At 41.5% G+C, this 17,472-nt stretch overlaps 1 pseudogene; it reads right to left on the bottom strand.

The window, feature by feature from the left end:
- Positions 1-13,091: 13,091 nt before the first annotated feature.
- LOC100763371 lies at positions 13,092-13,925 on the bottom strand (annotated as a pseudogene).
- Between the last annotated feature and the right edge of the window lie 3,547 nt (positions 13,926-17,472).

Raw genomic sequence — 17,472 nt, 5'->3', positions numbered from 1 at the left:
GCTGCAGCAGAATGCACAGTAACAAAGGAAGGAAATGAAGGCACCAGGGAGAAGCAGTTGAGTGTTCTGCTGATGGCTAATAGCCACAGTGACAAATTAAACCCTACCCCAAACCCCTCCAAAGCCCTAAACAAAACTGACCCCTGAACACAGAGAGAACAAAGGACAATTTGAACTGAAAAAAAAATGTGTACTTACACATAATTCTCTCTAGTCTCCTCCCACATTCTGAGGCAATGAGATGTCCCTGAAGATGGATTCCTGTGGGAGTGGATCACAGCCGGCAAGAACAATGAGGCTTGTTCAATGCTCTAGTTGGGAGACTTCTTCTCTTATTAGATGTGTGATTTGGGGCCAGTTGGTTCCATTACTGTGGAATGAATATAGAGACACCAACTTCAGAGGGGATAGGAGCCTTCTATGCGAAGCACTGTGGCCTGGTGCTCTAAATTAGATACAGGAAGCTGATTTCTTGACTACCCTCCCTGTGACTGGATCAAGCCTTGGGAACCGTATTATTAATAAACATTTGTATGATTTTGGTGAAGTCTCTTCTCACTGCACTTGGAGATGGGTGTTTTTCTACCTGTAAGCTGGTATCTTACTCTACTGAATACTGTATTCAAGTGAACTAACTACCTTATTCTACCCTAAAGACCAATTCTGATCTCAAGTCCCCAGTGTTCACTTTAGTATGACATGCGAGGCAATCCAACTAAATAAACTCATCATAACTTGAGAATAGCTAATAACGTCTGCAAATTTTCAGTTACACTTTCCAAAGGAGACTTGCAACCAGATTAGAGATGGGTTGATTAATAGATGCACTCATATATTGAGGACAAATATGTATTGAGACAACACCATGACCTGGACATTTGTCTTACAAAGGAGAATGCTTCTTTTGCAGATGTCTAAGAATTCAGGGATGCTGTAGGAATATGTCCACACTTCCTATAATCTCAAAAGTTATCTCACTTAGTGACAGTATTATGGAGGTTGGCAGCCATTCTGTCTACCCTTTAATATATTTGAAAATGTTTACAATAGGAACAAAGTCCATCTTAAATCATAAGAAAAACATTTCTACTTTCAAGGTGCTTGATCACATTAGAGTTGGAGAAAAGAAATCAGGAAAGCAGTCTTTGGACTGTAGGACAGGTATTCAGAGGTCAACAAGAGAGTCCCCAACACAGTGTCTAGAGGAAAGATTGTGTTGAGCAAGGGATACCTCATCTTAGCCTTGGAGCTATGAGGACTCCAGACTCTGAAACACACAAAGCTAAACCACAATGAAAACATGTCAGAACCTTTGGGTTTATTGAATTAAATTAATCATAATACATAGCACACTGCCATGGAAGGATGGTGAGGTAACAGGAAAAAATGAGGCTGGACGGGATGGGTGGGAGTATGTTCTAGTCTGATTCTATGGCTGTGAAAAACACCCTGACCTAAAGCAACTTCAGGAGGTCTGGATCTATTTCACCGTCATTGAGGGAGGTCAGGGAAATCCCCAGCAAGAACTTGAAGCCGAGCCTGTTTGGTATTCCACACAGCTTTATCTCCAGCTGAGGAACTCTCACAGTCAAGGACTAACAGCAGAAACTGTGGAGGGATGCTGTGTATTGGTCCACAGAGTTTTAGCCTGCCTTCATATACAGCCCAGGATCATCCTACCGGAGAGAATTGTGCTGCTTACAGTAAGTCTAGCCCTGCTATATCAATTAACCACCAAGGAGAACCCATCCCACACACATGCCCACAGGTCAATCTGAACAAACACCCCAAGGCTCTCTTCTGAGATAATTCTAGGCTGTGTTGAGTTGACTAGGACAGAGTCATTTTGGGAGCAGAGGCCTGGTTCAGTCCTTAGGTGTAAATGGGAAGTCCGGTTCACTGGAGGCTTTTCCCTCTTCCCTCAGATGGTATCACCATGTAGAGTCTAGACAAATATCACCAAAGGAGAGAGCAGCTTCTATAAAATTCTCAGCTCTCTCTTCCTTGAGAAAGGATGAGACACGAGACTGTGGCTCCTCTTAGCAAACTCTGGAAGAGTTGGCAGCCTTTGCTCTTCTGTGGAAAATGGCTGGAAGGAGTTTGGAGGAAATTCAAAACCAGACTCAAGCACGGCTGGTTGCTGTCTCAAGTTATGCAGCTAGGTATTTCTGACATTCCAGGAAGAGTTGAGTATCCACGCTCAACTCCTTTTCATGCTTTCCAGCTCTTCAGCATGAAACTGCTCTAGTGTTTGCTACTTCCAATGACAAGGCCCATGTCAGACTCCTGAGTCAGTCTAGGACCCTGGTCTTGTGTCTGCCAAGTTTGCACTAGAGCTTGACGAAGATGCCTGCTCCATCTTTGGAAACTGGATGTCCTTGTACCTCCTCTGGTTCCTGGCATCCTGACCCCAGCCCATGGAGGCTGCATTATGAGACACCCTCCCCCTGACAAGATGCCCTTTGCCTCACTTTCAAATAATTACACAAGCAATAAAGTTTTGTAGCAGAAAAAAAATGTGAAACTGTCTCAGTATAACTGAGAAAAATTTTATAATTTCTCCAAGTTCAATATCGTGCTTGAAGTTTTAGTTCCTGCTTCTAGACACACAGAGATAAGTAGATGTGTGTTATGATAAGGGATCATGGTGCACATGTTTTCCAGAAATCCTTCAGGAGCATGTGATTAACCTAGTTCAGTGTCAGTAAACTCACTGCCACAATAAATACATACTATTCCAAATGTAGAGGTACATCCCAATGTCTCAGACCATTCCCATTGTGAACACTTAGCATATCATCAATGCTTCATATTTAATTTTCCTCCTTAGGTACTTCTAATACATGCATTTATTTTTCCACCATAGGAAAAACTTTCCTGACTTCTTCCTCCTCCTCTTCTCCTTCTCCTCCTCTTCTCCTTTTCCTTCTCCTTCTTCTTCCTTTTCCTCTTTCTCCTCTACCTATTCCTCCTCCTCCCTCTCCAGTTCTTTCTCCCTCCCTCCCTCCCTCCTCTCCTCCTCTATCTACTTTGAATTTCTATTTTTTGAAGCAGGGTCTCGTGTAGCCCAGGTTGGCCTCAAACTGGCTATATTTGTGTGTATCTTCTGATTCTCCTGCCTCCATCTCCTGAATCCTGGGATTACAGGTACGCACCACCATATTGGTTTGTGTGGGATAAGAAAACTGAACGCAGGTCTTCCTATGTGCTCGGCAAAATTTACCAGCAGAGCTACATCCTTGGACCATGCTTAGGAAGAATTTTTAAAAGTATAATTTCTGGGCCAAATGTTTACAAAGTATGTGTGTGCATATATATATATATATATATATATATATATATATATATATATATGTATGTATGTATATATATGTATATATATACATATATATATATATTCAGGCTGCCTTATAAATACATTGTATGAATGTATTTTATCATCAACAGTATTGAAATACTCCCTTCTATTGTCATTATAGATGCCACCATCATAGCTAATATATAATAAACAATATGTACCTAGTCACTGTCTAAGCACTGTATTCATATCAACTTACTGAATTGTCAGCATAGCTGAGTGGCAGAAACTATGGATATACAAAATGCTTAATAGAGGAACTGCAATGGATAGTCATACCTAAAAACTAAATTTGGGTAAATGCAAAAGTGAAAAAAAATTTCATCTTCAAATCCTGCTTTAAAAAGTAGTCACTACTGAAAATTTTGTATGAATTCATCCAGATATTTATATGCTTAAAATATGAGCATGCAGATGTACTTATTTTAAGCATAGAGGAGATCATATTACACTCAACATCACTCTTTTGCATCCTGTGTTTTCTTTTTTGGACAATATTGCTATGACCGCCTTTCACAGCACTCCACAAAAACTTGCCTCATGATCTTTGGTTTGTTTGTGAGGCAGGGTTTCACTTCCATAGCCCAAGCTATGGAAGTGGCTATCCCTTATGTGGCTTTTGCATTTGTGGCTATCCCTTATGCCTCTACCTGCAGAGTGCTGGGATTTTAGGCATGTGATGCCACCCCTTGGCCCTCATTCCTTTCCCAAGCATGGCATTCTCGTGTATGAATGCACCATATAGGTCCACCTGTCTCTCAAATCACTCAACCAGGCTGTAAGGTTAGTAGATCTAGAGCACAATCTCAGGGCACTTAGGGAAGTTCTGAGCTTACAACATCTGACCTTTGAATGGAAAAGGGTATTCTCCATAGAGTATAAGTTCCCTGAACAGTTCAGTAGAGTGGATGGAATGGCCAGTGAGAAAAGCTACCTTGAGCAAGTGCAACTGTACACCAACCTAGCGCAACTATATACCTCCGCTTAAACAATGCTGTATGAAACTGGATAAGGTTGTCTTGGAGACTCTGGGAAGTCTTACCAGTGTATATTTTTGGCAACCATAACATCAAAAGTTACATTAAGAATAGCACTTCGAGTGGAATAGGAAGGCATCTTGGTGGCCTGAGTTCTGGCAGTGAGCAGGCCAGGTACCATGCTACCAGAGGATTAAAACAATCTTGTGTATGTATGTGTGTGTATATGTATGTGGGCACAGGTGTGGAGGTAGAGGATAACCTCTGTATCGGTCCTTGAGACAGTGAATTATCTCGACTCTGTCCCCCCTCCCTCTCCCATCTCACCACAGGAGAGCTGAGATTACAGGTGTCCACTATGGTGCATGACTTCTGGGGACCAAAGTCACATCCTCACGCTTTCATGACAAGTTCCTTCCCCACTGACCCATTGACCCATCTCCTCAGCCACCAGTCAGGATGCTGATCCTTTCTGCTGCCATTGCATTCCTGGTTTGGACTGCTGGACCACGAGGGTCCTCCCTAGCTCTGACAGCCTACAATGTCCAAGCCAACACAAAATCCACCTTTGTGGGCCAGAATGTGGGAATGGGCCTGGCAGCGCATGCTCCCTAAAGAATAATTTTAAGCCTTGGTTTGTGGGCTTGACGTTTCTTGGGGATGGAAAAATCCGTAAAGGAGAACATATGATAGGGTCTCAGAATGAGAGTGATGAGTGCTCCAGCTCCACCGTAAAGTCTCCCAGAAGTGACGCAAGACAAAAGTCAATCCATGCTATTCACGCCTTCCCATCACAAGCAACATCTAAACACAGTTCAGACATGATTTGGAAAGCTCTGTTGTCAGCCCCCAGGGATGCACTAGGTAGGCATATGCAAATTTCTGTAGATTCAGAAAGTGAAAAACAGTGCAGCTGACAGTACGTTGAATATATATATATATATATATATATATATATATATATATATCAGCAGGAAATGAAACAAAATAGTATAGTACAAACTGAATTACAAGATCGTGAATAACTTCCATCTTTTCTAAACTGCCACATTTTTCTCACCGTTCCCCAGATGAATAAGCATTCCTTTCACAACAACAACAACAACAACAACAACAACAAAATGCCATGCAAGTAATGCCAGTGTTGAATAAAAGAGACATCAGCAGTGTACCACTCGCTACCAGGTCAGCAACACCATTTTCTTTTCCTTGTCAATATTTTTTCAAGATTACCTTAAGAAATACATATTAATTTTGGAAGAGAAAACAGCAGTTGGGGTTGGGGAGGCTGTTCACGCCCAATTCACACACTTTTTTTTTTCTTTCAGAGTTCTTGGGAACATCAATGTTCTTACTAAAATTCTGCCTCTTCCTTCCTCCTTGTAGACAGAGGCAGACTTTCGGTTAAGGACCGCTTGGTCAAATGTAAGCAGACACACACGTTGTGTGTTCCCTGTCTGACGCAGTTGATCCATGCCTGTTTGCCTTACTTTTCATTCCTTCGCTTGTCAGGACCTCAGAGATCAAGTTTGGAACTATAGTGTCCAAATTCCGATGAGAAAGAATACTAAGGACACACACACACACACACACACACACACACACACACACACACGGGGGGGGAGGGAGGGAGGAGGGAGGGAGGGAGGGAGCAGAAATACAGTGACCTGGGATGCAGAAGCCATCTTGGATGCTCTGGACACAGAGCTTCTGAAACAGGTACCTACCAACAATGGACTGACTGCAGGAGACAACAAACTATACACCATGTTTCAACCAGTGTATTCTGTTCATTGGTCATTCTCCTTTTTTTCTTTCCTTCCTCTTTCCATTTTCTTCCTCCCTTTCTTGCTTCTTCCCTCCCTCCTTCTCCCGTTTCCTTTCTGTCTGATTATTGTTGTTTATTTGTTTGTTTGGTTTGTATTGTGGGCAGAACTGAGGACATCCTACACTCTACGCAAACACTTTATGAGTGAGTGACACCCTCAATCTCTGGGATTCTTTATTATTATTATACTTGAGCATATTTTTAAAACAAATATAACCATTTTTTTTAAAAAAGAAAGCAACATAAACTTCAATTCCTAAACACGTAGGCTGTCTTTAAAAACTAATGGTTTACGTGGAACTGCAATGAAATTTACTTAAAATGAGAATACAAGGCAATGTTCTAAAAATTAAAGATCGTCTGGGGCTCCAACAAACCTCACGTTTCATATTGTCAATACTTCCCGAACGGCGGTGAGCTCATTATTTTTGCATTTTGGAACATATTTGTTAATACACCCTAGCAACTAGAAAATCAGTGCACCACCATATGCCTAAGCTGGGACCATTTGTCACGGTTTGCTTTCCCTCCAAAGAGTGCAGGACAGACTTGACTTGAAGAAGCTCCAGTGTGGGGGATAGTTACTTGAAAGGTCAACCAGAAAACACACTAACAAATGGTGGGGGTCAGGGGTGGGGGCACAAGTTAATTCTGACCCCAGGAAAGGAGGACTCAAAATTCTGTTGACGCTTCCTACTGCTGTTCACTGATCAATGAGGACATAGCTCTGCATGGGTTTTCAGGACACACCTTCCTGTCACTAGTGGATTCATTCTAGAAGCAAGAGGCAAGGCCAGGAGAAAGAAAAGCTGCAGGGTCACACGCACCCTGGAGCAGGAACAGCCTTCGAAAGCTGCAGATGAATTCTCCTGCTGTGCTCTTTATGCAGCCGGCAGGAGGCCCGACTCCTCCCAGGAAGACAAAGACTTGGCTTGACTTAGAACTTGGAACTTAAGCTCCAGGCTGCAGCCCCAAGACCTACTGGGTCACTTTAGTCTCTTCTTGTCACTGCACCTGGGAAGGGTCAAATGGCAGCTGTAGTGGCTGCCACCCACTTCGTCTCACAAATTTGCAAAACCATAAACTGCCACACACACACACACACACACACACACACACACACCTCCCACGCCACACACACCCTCCTCTTTGCCTATGGACAGGACTCTGAAACATGCCAGACGCCTCTCTGCTGGTCCTGTAGCAGTTCATTTTTGTGGGGTAATCATTCTCATTCAGTCAAAGAAACAATGTTATCACCAAAGAATGGAGACTCAATGCAGTGTTCAGCCCTGTATGAGCTAGTGTGTGTGTGTGTGTGTGTGTGTGTGTGTGTGTGTGTGATCACACATGTGTGGGAGATTACTCAGTCTATTGCATTCGATATTTAATATTCAGTCAAGAGATTCAAAGAGTAGAATTGCCAATTAAGGGGGAATTTAGCCTTTGTATATATATGTATAGATCTAGTCCAACCTAAACACTTCCAGGGTTGTTTATTTTCTTTCTTTTTCTCTTGTTCTTATTCTTCTTGTTCTTGTTCTTCTTCTTGTTCTTCTTGTTCTTGTTCTTCTTCTTCTTCTTCTTCTTCTTCTTCTTCTTCTTCTTCTTCTTCTTCTTCTTCTTCTTCTTGTTCTTGTTCTCCTTCTCCTCCTCCTTCCCCTCTTCCTCCTCTTCCTTCTTCTTCTCTCCTCCTCCTATTCATCCTCCTCCTCCTCCTTCTTTCTCCCCACCCTAACCCAGGAGATAGGGTTTTTCTATGTAGCTTGGTTATCCTATAATTCATTCTGTAGATCAGGCTGGCCTCAAATTCAAAGAGTTAATAGGGCATGTACCACTATGCTGGCTTATTTATTTTCTTAACCAAATAAAATTGTATATTATGCTCTTAGGCAAGATTTTGACTCTCACCCAGACTAAATAAAGCATGAGGCATAGTGGAGAAGACCTGAAATAGATTGCTCCTTTCATACACAGGCAGAATCAGAGGTGACAAGGTAGAGTGGGTTAGATAGCTAAGGTCTGACCTACAAAAGGATGCATAGTGTTTGTAAGGATGTGTATGTAGCTGGGCTGTGGTGGCAAACACCTTTAATCCCAGTACTTGGGAGGCAGAGGCAGGCAGATCTCTGTGAGTTCGAGGCCAGCCTGGTCTACAGAGCGAGTGCCAGGACAGGCTCCAAAGCTACACAGAGAAACCGTGTCTTGAAAACAAACAAACAAAACCCCCAGAAAACAAAAAAAAAAAACAAGAAAACAAGAATTGTATTAGCATAATAAATGAGCACACACACACACACACACACGACTCAGGTTCAATTAGAGGAGTGCTTATTTACCTCTCAAAGACATTTAGTAGGCACTGGTTTAGAGAATGGACTTTACAATTCCAATTGCCAAGTCTGTGTCAAGTTTGGAAACTGTTATAACATCTCAGCATTGCAGTGGCAGTTCAGAAGACATGTGCCCTATGTTCTGCTAGCCTTTTTCTTGCTTCTTGGTAAGTTTCATGAGGTTAGAGTTCACATGTATCCTGGGAGCCCTGCACTGGTCTGTGCTGTGCAAACATTTGTCAGAGAAGTGGCCAACAGGTGCATGCAAGCTTTCCCCGAACTGACCGAACTGACCGTGCCTCTTCCTGTATCTGCTGTAGAAATGCACCGAGGGTGGCATTAGCGTGGTGCTAATCTTCAGTTACCTCCTGTTTTCAAATGGATAAATCATTCACACACTTAGGTAATTCATTATTAGTAATGAATAAGTCTCAGCCCAGTCCGAAACTGATGGTGACTTACTAGTGTGCTATGACTCTATGGCTTTTGGCCACCTCTGAAACCACAGTTTATCAGCCCTTGCTCAAATCTGATGGGACGCCTTCACAAGCCTTGTTTATGCAAATCACTTCCTTACAAAATGCAAGATGGGCAAATGACTGGAAATGGGTGCAAAGTTCAAGAGCAAACTGAGTTAGACCAAGTTTCAGGGGACAGTGTGTGTGTGTGTGTGTGTGTGTGTGTGTGTGTGTGTGTGTGTGTGTGTCTTGCTTCATTTCTCCAGAGCCCTGTGCCTCCCCAACAATTCTGCACTAGCACACAGAGCAAACACTGTGAACTGAGCTCTCTCTCTCCTCCAGCGCAGGGAGATATTCTGATTTTCCTCCTGGGAATGATTACAATTTTATAATTGTAAGAGGTTTTTCTCCTCTTCTCCATAGCAAACACCTTCTTATTGCTAATCTTCAGTGATAAGAGCACCGTTATCAATCTGACTGGCGCTCTAGATTCCAAATTCCATGAACACGTTTGCTCCAAGCTTCTCCAATGTGAATGTCTCCCAAGGCAATATGTTTCCTCTCCCTTGTGTGGCTCAGGCTTCTTCTGAGCCAAGCCCCTCCTCCTTTTTAAAAAAACTTTCTTCTGAGCCTCCTATTGCATGCCTGTCAGCTTTGGATTACACTTGAGGCCACTAGCCCGGAGATATGCTAAATGGTGAATCAATGGTTCCCAGCATAGGGCTGGGGCTTAACTAAATAACAGATACATGCAGGAGGAGAAACACAGGTGCAGACTTCCTGCCATCCTGAAAATAGGTTAAAGTTGGACAGGACAAGAAGGTTAAGGTTGAAGAGAACTACTACAGCAGATTCAGATCAGTGCATCTTACTTTTTATATTTCAAACACTAGTAGGTGCTACTATTGCCCAGAGGTGAAGTATTTGCCTAACATGGCAGCATCCTGCTTGTTTCTGGCAATGCCTATCCATGTTGTATCTTGTCTGTTTGCTGTATGTGCTAGTGCAGAACTGTGTGTGTGTGTGTGTGTGTGTGTGTGTGTGTGTTTCACGGTTCACACTACCATGCTGTGCCAAGCAGTGAACATGGTTCGAAGCACCTTGGCTCATATTTGAGACCACTGTTATGAATGACAGTGTTTTTGCTGCACATAGTTTTCTTTCTTATAGAACACAGTAATTCAGTTACAGAAAACAGAGACTTTCAGTCTTTGCCTACCCACACTCCCCATATCTTTAACTTCATAGTTAAAACATTGACTGTAACTTGGTGTTTGTGTTTTTGACTTGAGTTTCATTAAAAAAATCATTAAATTAATTTTGACTTGAGGTTATGGCAAAAGTTCCAATAATATCTGAAATACCCTAAATACATGTATTTGTGTGAAGTAAAGTTGCTAACCCTGGTGAATTAAAATAAAAACATTAGAGAACTGTGAAAACTGCTGATGATACTCTTCAACTATGTCAGTAGCCTCAAATATTCAGCCAAGATTTAAACATTTATGCAAAAAAACAAGCCCACATATCTTATTAGTATGCAAATTTGACCTTTAATATTAAAATCTGTGTACACTCAGGAATTGTTTTAAAATAAATTTGTTATTTAACTTCATTAAATACATAATTTCTGTCTTTTTAATGCACCTGTATAGCCTTAGCCAGATTAAAAACGGTGTGGATGAGGAGGTGGTGAATGAAGAGAGTTTGTTTGAGAGCCTCCAGCTGTTTATATTTAACATTGTCCATTTCTAGAGGCTGGACATCCAAGATCAAGGTACTGGCAGAGACTTTGATATCTGAAGGTTTTGGAAAGATTCGATCCATGCCTTTCTCCTGCCTTCAAGTTCTTTTGTTTTAGATTGCATAACTCTAGTCTTCCCAGAGTAATTTCTATGACTGTCTATGTCCAGTCATCTACTCCTTTTAAAAATTTGAGACTGTATCTTACTATGCAGTCCAGGTTAGCCTTAAATTCATGATCTTATGGCTCTTAGTCCTAAGAGCTAAGATAACAGACATGTACCATCTGGCCCAGCTAAATTTGATAACAACAGTAGCTGTATTGGATTAGCAGTCCATCCTACTTCCAGGATGACTTTATCTTGATAACTATGACAGAAATGACTTTATGTCAAACAGAACTCAAATTTTGAGGTTCTGTGTCTAACGATTCTTATAAATAAATTGGGGCACATGTGGTGGTGAGAAAAACTCAACTCCTAACCTTTTCTCTTTCTCCCAAATTTCCACTGTGTGTGGCAGTGTGCCCCTTACCCTGAAATGACCTAAGGCTTCAAAGGGATGCAATCCCTTCTTATGTCCACCTATCTAGCGGTGTACTAACAACGGCTCTCTTGTCACTGAGATGTCACCATGTGTCAGAGGCTTTGCATATGCTATTTTAAGCTTCATGGACAGCACTGTTTCACCCATATTTTAGTTTAAATAAAAAGGCTTAGGAAGTCAAGTCACGAATAAATGGCTTACCAGCAGGCAGTGACAGAAAGGAACTGAGGTAGGCTTGTCTGGAAGAATGCCCAGGTTCAGTCCACTGTCCCCTAGTGACTTTTGAAACACGAGGGGACATTTTTTTGTCCAAATCAGGAGAATTAATTTATCCCCTGTGGGCAACTCTGGCTATAATATGCAGTGGAGTAAATCTGGTCGTTATATTACTTAATAGCCTTGCAATGAACAGTGTGTCTCAGGTATTGAAAGTGATCAGAAGGTAGAACAAACAAGGGTGGCTATTATGTGTTGTGAACAAAAAAATAGCACAAGGTGAGGCCAATAGAAACGGGTTCAGATCCTGCCTGCTGAGTGTGCTAGCTACTCGGGGGCTTTGCTAAAGCTGTATCTATTCTTTGAGTCACATATCATTAAATTTAAACCCTTTTTGTCATCCTCTTTTAAGAGTATGAGGATTAAATGATACCATGGGTTTAAAAAAAAAATACCTGGCATGTACTGAGATTCCTGAAAACCCCTATTCTACATCTCCCTTTCTGCTGCCCGCCAGGTGTTTTATGTGTATATCTCCCACAGCTATTGCTGTGGCCAAATTAGGCAAAATGTTGCATTTGCTTTAATAATAGTTGTACATGATGGCAAAGTAACAAATTAAAATGATGTGAATCAAGGAAGTGCTAATTCACAAGGAAACAAAAATAAGATGGTATTTGAAGGTCAGAGGAACTGAATGTTTCTTCTAGTTGGCAATCTATCCCACTGGGCTTCAGTGGTGAATTTATAAAACCTAAGAACCTCACAGTTGTGAAACTAATTCCACTAGGAAATAACTTTAATTAAAAATAAGAAGCAGTGAGGCTGGAGAGATGGCTCAGTGGTTAAGAATGTTGGCTGCTCTTCCAGAGGACCCAGTTTCAATTTCCAGCACCCATGTGGTGATTCACAACCATTTGTAACTACAAGCCCTGGGAATCCAACACCCCCTAACGGCCCCCAGGGGCACTGCAAGCAGGTGGTACATACATACATGCAGGCAAAAACACCCATTCACTGAAAGTAAAAATAAAGAGTAGCTAAAAAATTATTTTCTAGGGTTTGAAGTGCAAGCAGGTGGAGAGATGGTGTTCTAGAAAGAGAGTAGATACTGAGATAGAGACAAGTGGCCAAACCTTAGGTCCAGCTCTGGAAGATTCACTGACTTTCTTGGCTTCCTTCCTTCCTGACCTCTGTGGTGTGAGCATGGTGTGTGTGTGTGTGTGGGGGGCATATACACACAAGTTCATGTGTATTTATATGTTAATAGTATGTGGAGGCTCGACCTGTGGGTAGGGACTTAGGGTTAGCTGAGAGTGGGCATTCTTTTTTTTTCTTTATTAAAATACTGAGTTTCTTTCACATGTATATTTTTGTCTCCCTACCATTTCCACATCTGACCACTATTCCTATGTCCTCTCATAACATTGCATACTAAAAACCAAGTAAAGGGTGGGGTTCATCCTTGAAAACTAAACAGGCATTTTAGACAACACATTCTTGGAAATGGAATCTGGACAACATTTATCAAACAAAGTAGGGAAAGTTCTCACTTGGTATTATAAAAAGAACAGCCAGATACATCACCTGTTATAGAAATTAAGTAAGACGGAATATTTCAAACTGTTTAAATCATTTTCTTTAAGAGACTTCCTCCACTGACAGAGATCTTGAATAGCCTCCTGGTCAGTCACCCGGAAGCAATTCTTCACATAATTAATGAACTTGGCTTCCACTTTGGGAAGAGAACCACGTTTTTCTGTACTTGCTTGCATTTTTGCCTTACTGTCTTCTACAGAACTAGGTCCTTTGGGGGGTTTTAGGATTTTTTTTTCCTGTTTTTTTGAAGGACTCTTGACCTTTTGATCTTGCTGTTGATGGTTTTAAGTCTTTTCCATTTTGGTTTGATTTTTTGTGCATTTTTGTCTGGGGTATTTCTTACAGATTTCTTCACTGGAACTTTTTCTTCAATTTCTTCATCATCCTCATCTTCATCGAGTTTTACTTTTTTCTGTGGAACTTTGTTACCACCTCCAGGAGCAGATCGCTTGCCAGGCATACTTAAAAGAGTTTTACATCCTCCTCATCTTCACCTTCTGACTCTGCTCCTTCCTCTACACCTACTAGGTCCAGTCCACTAATGTGCACAGGCTCCAAACCACACCTCAACCATAAGACCACAGGCGGTGTAATTTCAAAGCCCCCAAGGGAAACTGTTGGTTGTACGGACATTTTCAAAGTTGCCAGTGTTACTTTAATTGGACTGCCTTCATAGTTTATTGCTTCTGCCTCTACGATGTGTAATTCACCTTTTCCCCCTGCCCCTAAACTAACCGTTCTTAGTGACAACTGGTGTTCATTCATATCATTATCTGTCTTAAAGTGATAAACGTTGTCAGCTTTTAGTTCAAAACCGAAAAGGTAGTTCTGTGGCCTAAGAGGGCTCATGTCCATCGAGTCTTTCATGAGGTGGAGGTGTGCACTTTGGTCTGAGAGAAGTAGGACGGAGGAAACTGCCTGCTGCTCCTCAGAACAGACCCGCAGGACGGAATCATGCCAGGGCGACAGTGGGCATTCTTATCATAGCACTAGCAGCTTCATAAAGCACACGTGGCCATCATGACACACGGATACTTGAAACTAGGTTTTGTTTGTTTGCTTGCTTTAGTATTTTGCATGAGGTTATTTGCAGTGGGTTTTGGTCATTGTGAGCTCTAAACATACTAGACATTCATAGGAGCTGCTCAGGTCAGTGCTATTAGCAATCAAAACGAACAGGATTGTGATGCAATCTAACAAACTAAAGTTAGATTGCTTTAGAGAAAAAAGAAAAAAGAGACAAGGGCTAGCATTTTTGTTTCAGGCAACATCCTACACTGTGTTGTAATATGGCAACAATCTTCGGGATCATGAGTCAAGTGATCCTCTCCTCTTTATAAGTCACATGATCTACAGTACTGAGTTGCAGCCACAGAAAAAGACCAGGATATCAGCAAGAGGCTTATAGATATATACTTGTCATAGAATTCTGAGTATACCATACATATATATGTATTATATATATATATATATATATATATATATATATATATATATATGAGACAGGGTTTCTCTGCGTAGCTTTGGAGCCTATCCTGGCACTCGCTCTGGAGACTAGGCTGGCCTCGAAATCACAGAGATCCACCTGCCTCTGCCTCCCGAGTGCTGGGATTAAAGGTGTGCGCCACCAACGCCCAGCAAAATATATATTTTTTTTAAATTCTGAAATTTGTTACTGTTTAGAGAACACAAATTGAATAAACTAGAAATCATATGACCTGGGGAGGTTTAGAATAGTTCCCTACCACCTATTCCAACCTGAGCACACCTGTAGTTTGTTTTCTGGTTTCCTTTTTTCTCTCCTCTGTCTTTGGTTCTTTTCATTCTTGTAGTTAATATTACTGATTTCATTATTATTTGACTTTGTTTTTCTTATGATGATGTACTTTTCTCCACATCTGTTAATTTCCCTTTTAAAGAAAAGGATTTGTCATTTGTGTGTGTGGTGTGTGTGTGTGTGTGTGCGTGTGCGTGTGCGTGTGTGTGTGTGTGTGTGTGTGTGTGTGTGTGTGTGTGTGTGTAGTGCCCTTTGTGGTTATAGTAGAGTGTCAGATCTTCTGCAACTGGAGTCACAAAGATTTGTAAGCCACCCAACACAGGAGTTTGGGACTCAACTCTGGTTCCAAGAGCAGCAAGCACCTTTAACTCCTTGAGCCATTTCTCCAGTCCCTGCTTTTTCCTTCTTGAATTGGCCCCATATGGAATTGAAACATAACTGCCTAATGTTTCAAGTTAAGTGAATGATTATTTCATATTCTTAATTAAGAATATTCTTGATACTCTATTAGATGAGTTGAACATTTATGTCTGTCAAAAGCATTTTACATGTTAACATTTCTAACATTAATTTTTGATGGCTCGTTGACTTTTCCTCCAGTGATATATTTTGCATCCACTGACAATGTAAAGAAAGGACATTAGTATGAAAAGAGAAATTTTTAGAAGCAGTGTGTAAATTTTTTATATTATACAGTTATGTTTTACATTTTCATTTTAAGAGTGGAGACTGTTATTTGACCATACATCAAAAAAATCCTTCTATATATTTTCAACATCATTTTCAAATCACATATGTAAGGGAACCAATCTGTCTTCATAATCACTACTTCTACTTTAACAATGTAAAGACAGAACAGGACTAGGGGTTGAAACTGGCAGGGTAGCAGGGGGCAGGGTAGAAGGGGCCAGCCTCTCCTCTTCACTCTTCCCTCATAGAAACTGTAATTCAGTGTCTTGTTTTTTTCATAGTTTTGGAAGACACCAGACTTCCACGGTCGATGGCTTCTATAAGTTTTTGATTCTAAGCTTTGTTTTTGCCATTCTTTATGCTCAAAATGCCACCTCCTGTATTCCCCCAACACTTTCACTCCCCAAGAAAAAAAAGCCATTTATCTTACAAGTTGAGTCACCTTCTCTTTGATGGCTGAGTTGATGAGCCTGGCCAATCAACACTGAGCAAATGCATCTCCATTCCGACAGCCTGTACAGACCGTGGCGGAGCAAACACAAATGTTCTTTCCACTCACTGTCTGGGTCATGCGTGACTCTTCTTTCCCTGTTAGGTAGCAAAGGTCAGAGGGCACACCACACAGGTCCTCACAGGAAAAAAAGGTTCAGTAAATCACCAGGCAGACCTGTAAGGGAGGGGAGGCATGCTACAAATGTGTACAATGGAGATACTGATGTAGGCTTGTAGAAACAGGGGGGAAAATGAGCAACAGAAAAAAAAAAAACTATTAGTCAACAACGACTATGGAAGGAGAAAGAATGTTGTGGGTTCTCTTCCGGGGATTAAAACACAAAGCTATAAGACCTCAGACTTTTTTTTCTTAATGAATCTGCAATAGGTTTGTATTAAATCAGGTGATACTTGAAGACAAGAGGTAAAACATTGTGTGTGTGTGTGTGTGTGTGTGTGTGTGTGTGTGTGTGTGTGTGTATGTATTTGTGCATGTGTGGGTATGTATACATGCATGTATGTGTCAGAGGTTGGGGATTTTCTGGTTTTCTCCATTTTATTTTTTGAGACAGGGTCTCTCCCTGAGCCAGGAGATCACTGATTGAGCTAGACAAGATGATCACCATGTTCCAGGGATCCAGCTGTCTCTGGGATTACAGGCACATAGCACTACACCCATTTGCTTTGTGTCAGTGCTTAGGATCCGAACTCAGGTCCTCATGCACTTGTAGTTAGCGATTTACTGAATGAGCTATCTCTCCAATCCCCAGAGATCAACCTTTCTGGGGAGAAGTAGATAGGAATAAAGGCAACATTTATCATAGCAATACTAATTGTCAAGCACTGTCTCAAGTAGTTCCAGTGAACCGACTCATTGGAAACTGAAAATTTCAAATGACCCTATCAATAGGCCTGAGGTATGAAGAGGTAGCCCAACCCAACCTTGGTCACACAGCTTGTGAATGGAGGGGGAATGGAATGTGATGAGCTGTTATATACAAAAATAGTAGCCTGAAGTCTGGGTGTATAAATGTGATCACTTGGAAATGATGAGGTTATAAAGTACAGATTTGAATTAGTTTCAATATTTATTACACCCCCCCATACACCCCACATGTCTTTCAAACCTTATGCCACTCCTAGCGCGAAGGTATGAGTAATGCTATTGCTGAGATCTTGCATTTGGAGAACACAGAGGGAGACCAGCGGGACATCTTACCTTAAACAGTTGCTTTGTTCACCAAGAGGGCAGACAGTAGGACAGAGCTTCAGTTTCCTCATCCAATCAGGGTCTGCATTTGGGGAGAACTTGCGCAACAATAGGCACAGTTGTTTTCTGCTGCATTTGTTGGTCTCTCCCCAGCATCCATTATCCAGTCTCATACCACAGTGCTTTTCTTCCCTAGTGGTGCAGGATCCTTAAAATGAAGGCTGGGTCCCCTTGCCCATGATCCG

This window comes from Cricetulus griseus, chromosome 7 (genome assembly GCF_003668045.3).
Source record: "Cricetulus griseus strain 17A/GY chromosome 7, alternate assembly CriGri-PICRH-1.0, whole genome shotgun sequence".
In the NCBI taxonomy this organism is placed as follows: domain Eukaryota; kingdom Metazoa; phylum Chordata; class Mammalia; order Rodentia; family Cricetidae; genus Cricetulus; species Cricetulus griseus.
The sequence above is the reverse complement of the archived record's forward strand: the minus strand, read 5'-3'. Positions and strand labels throughout refer to the sequence as shown.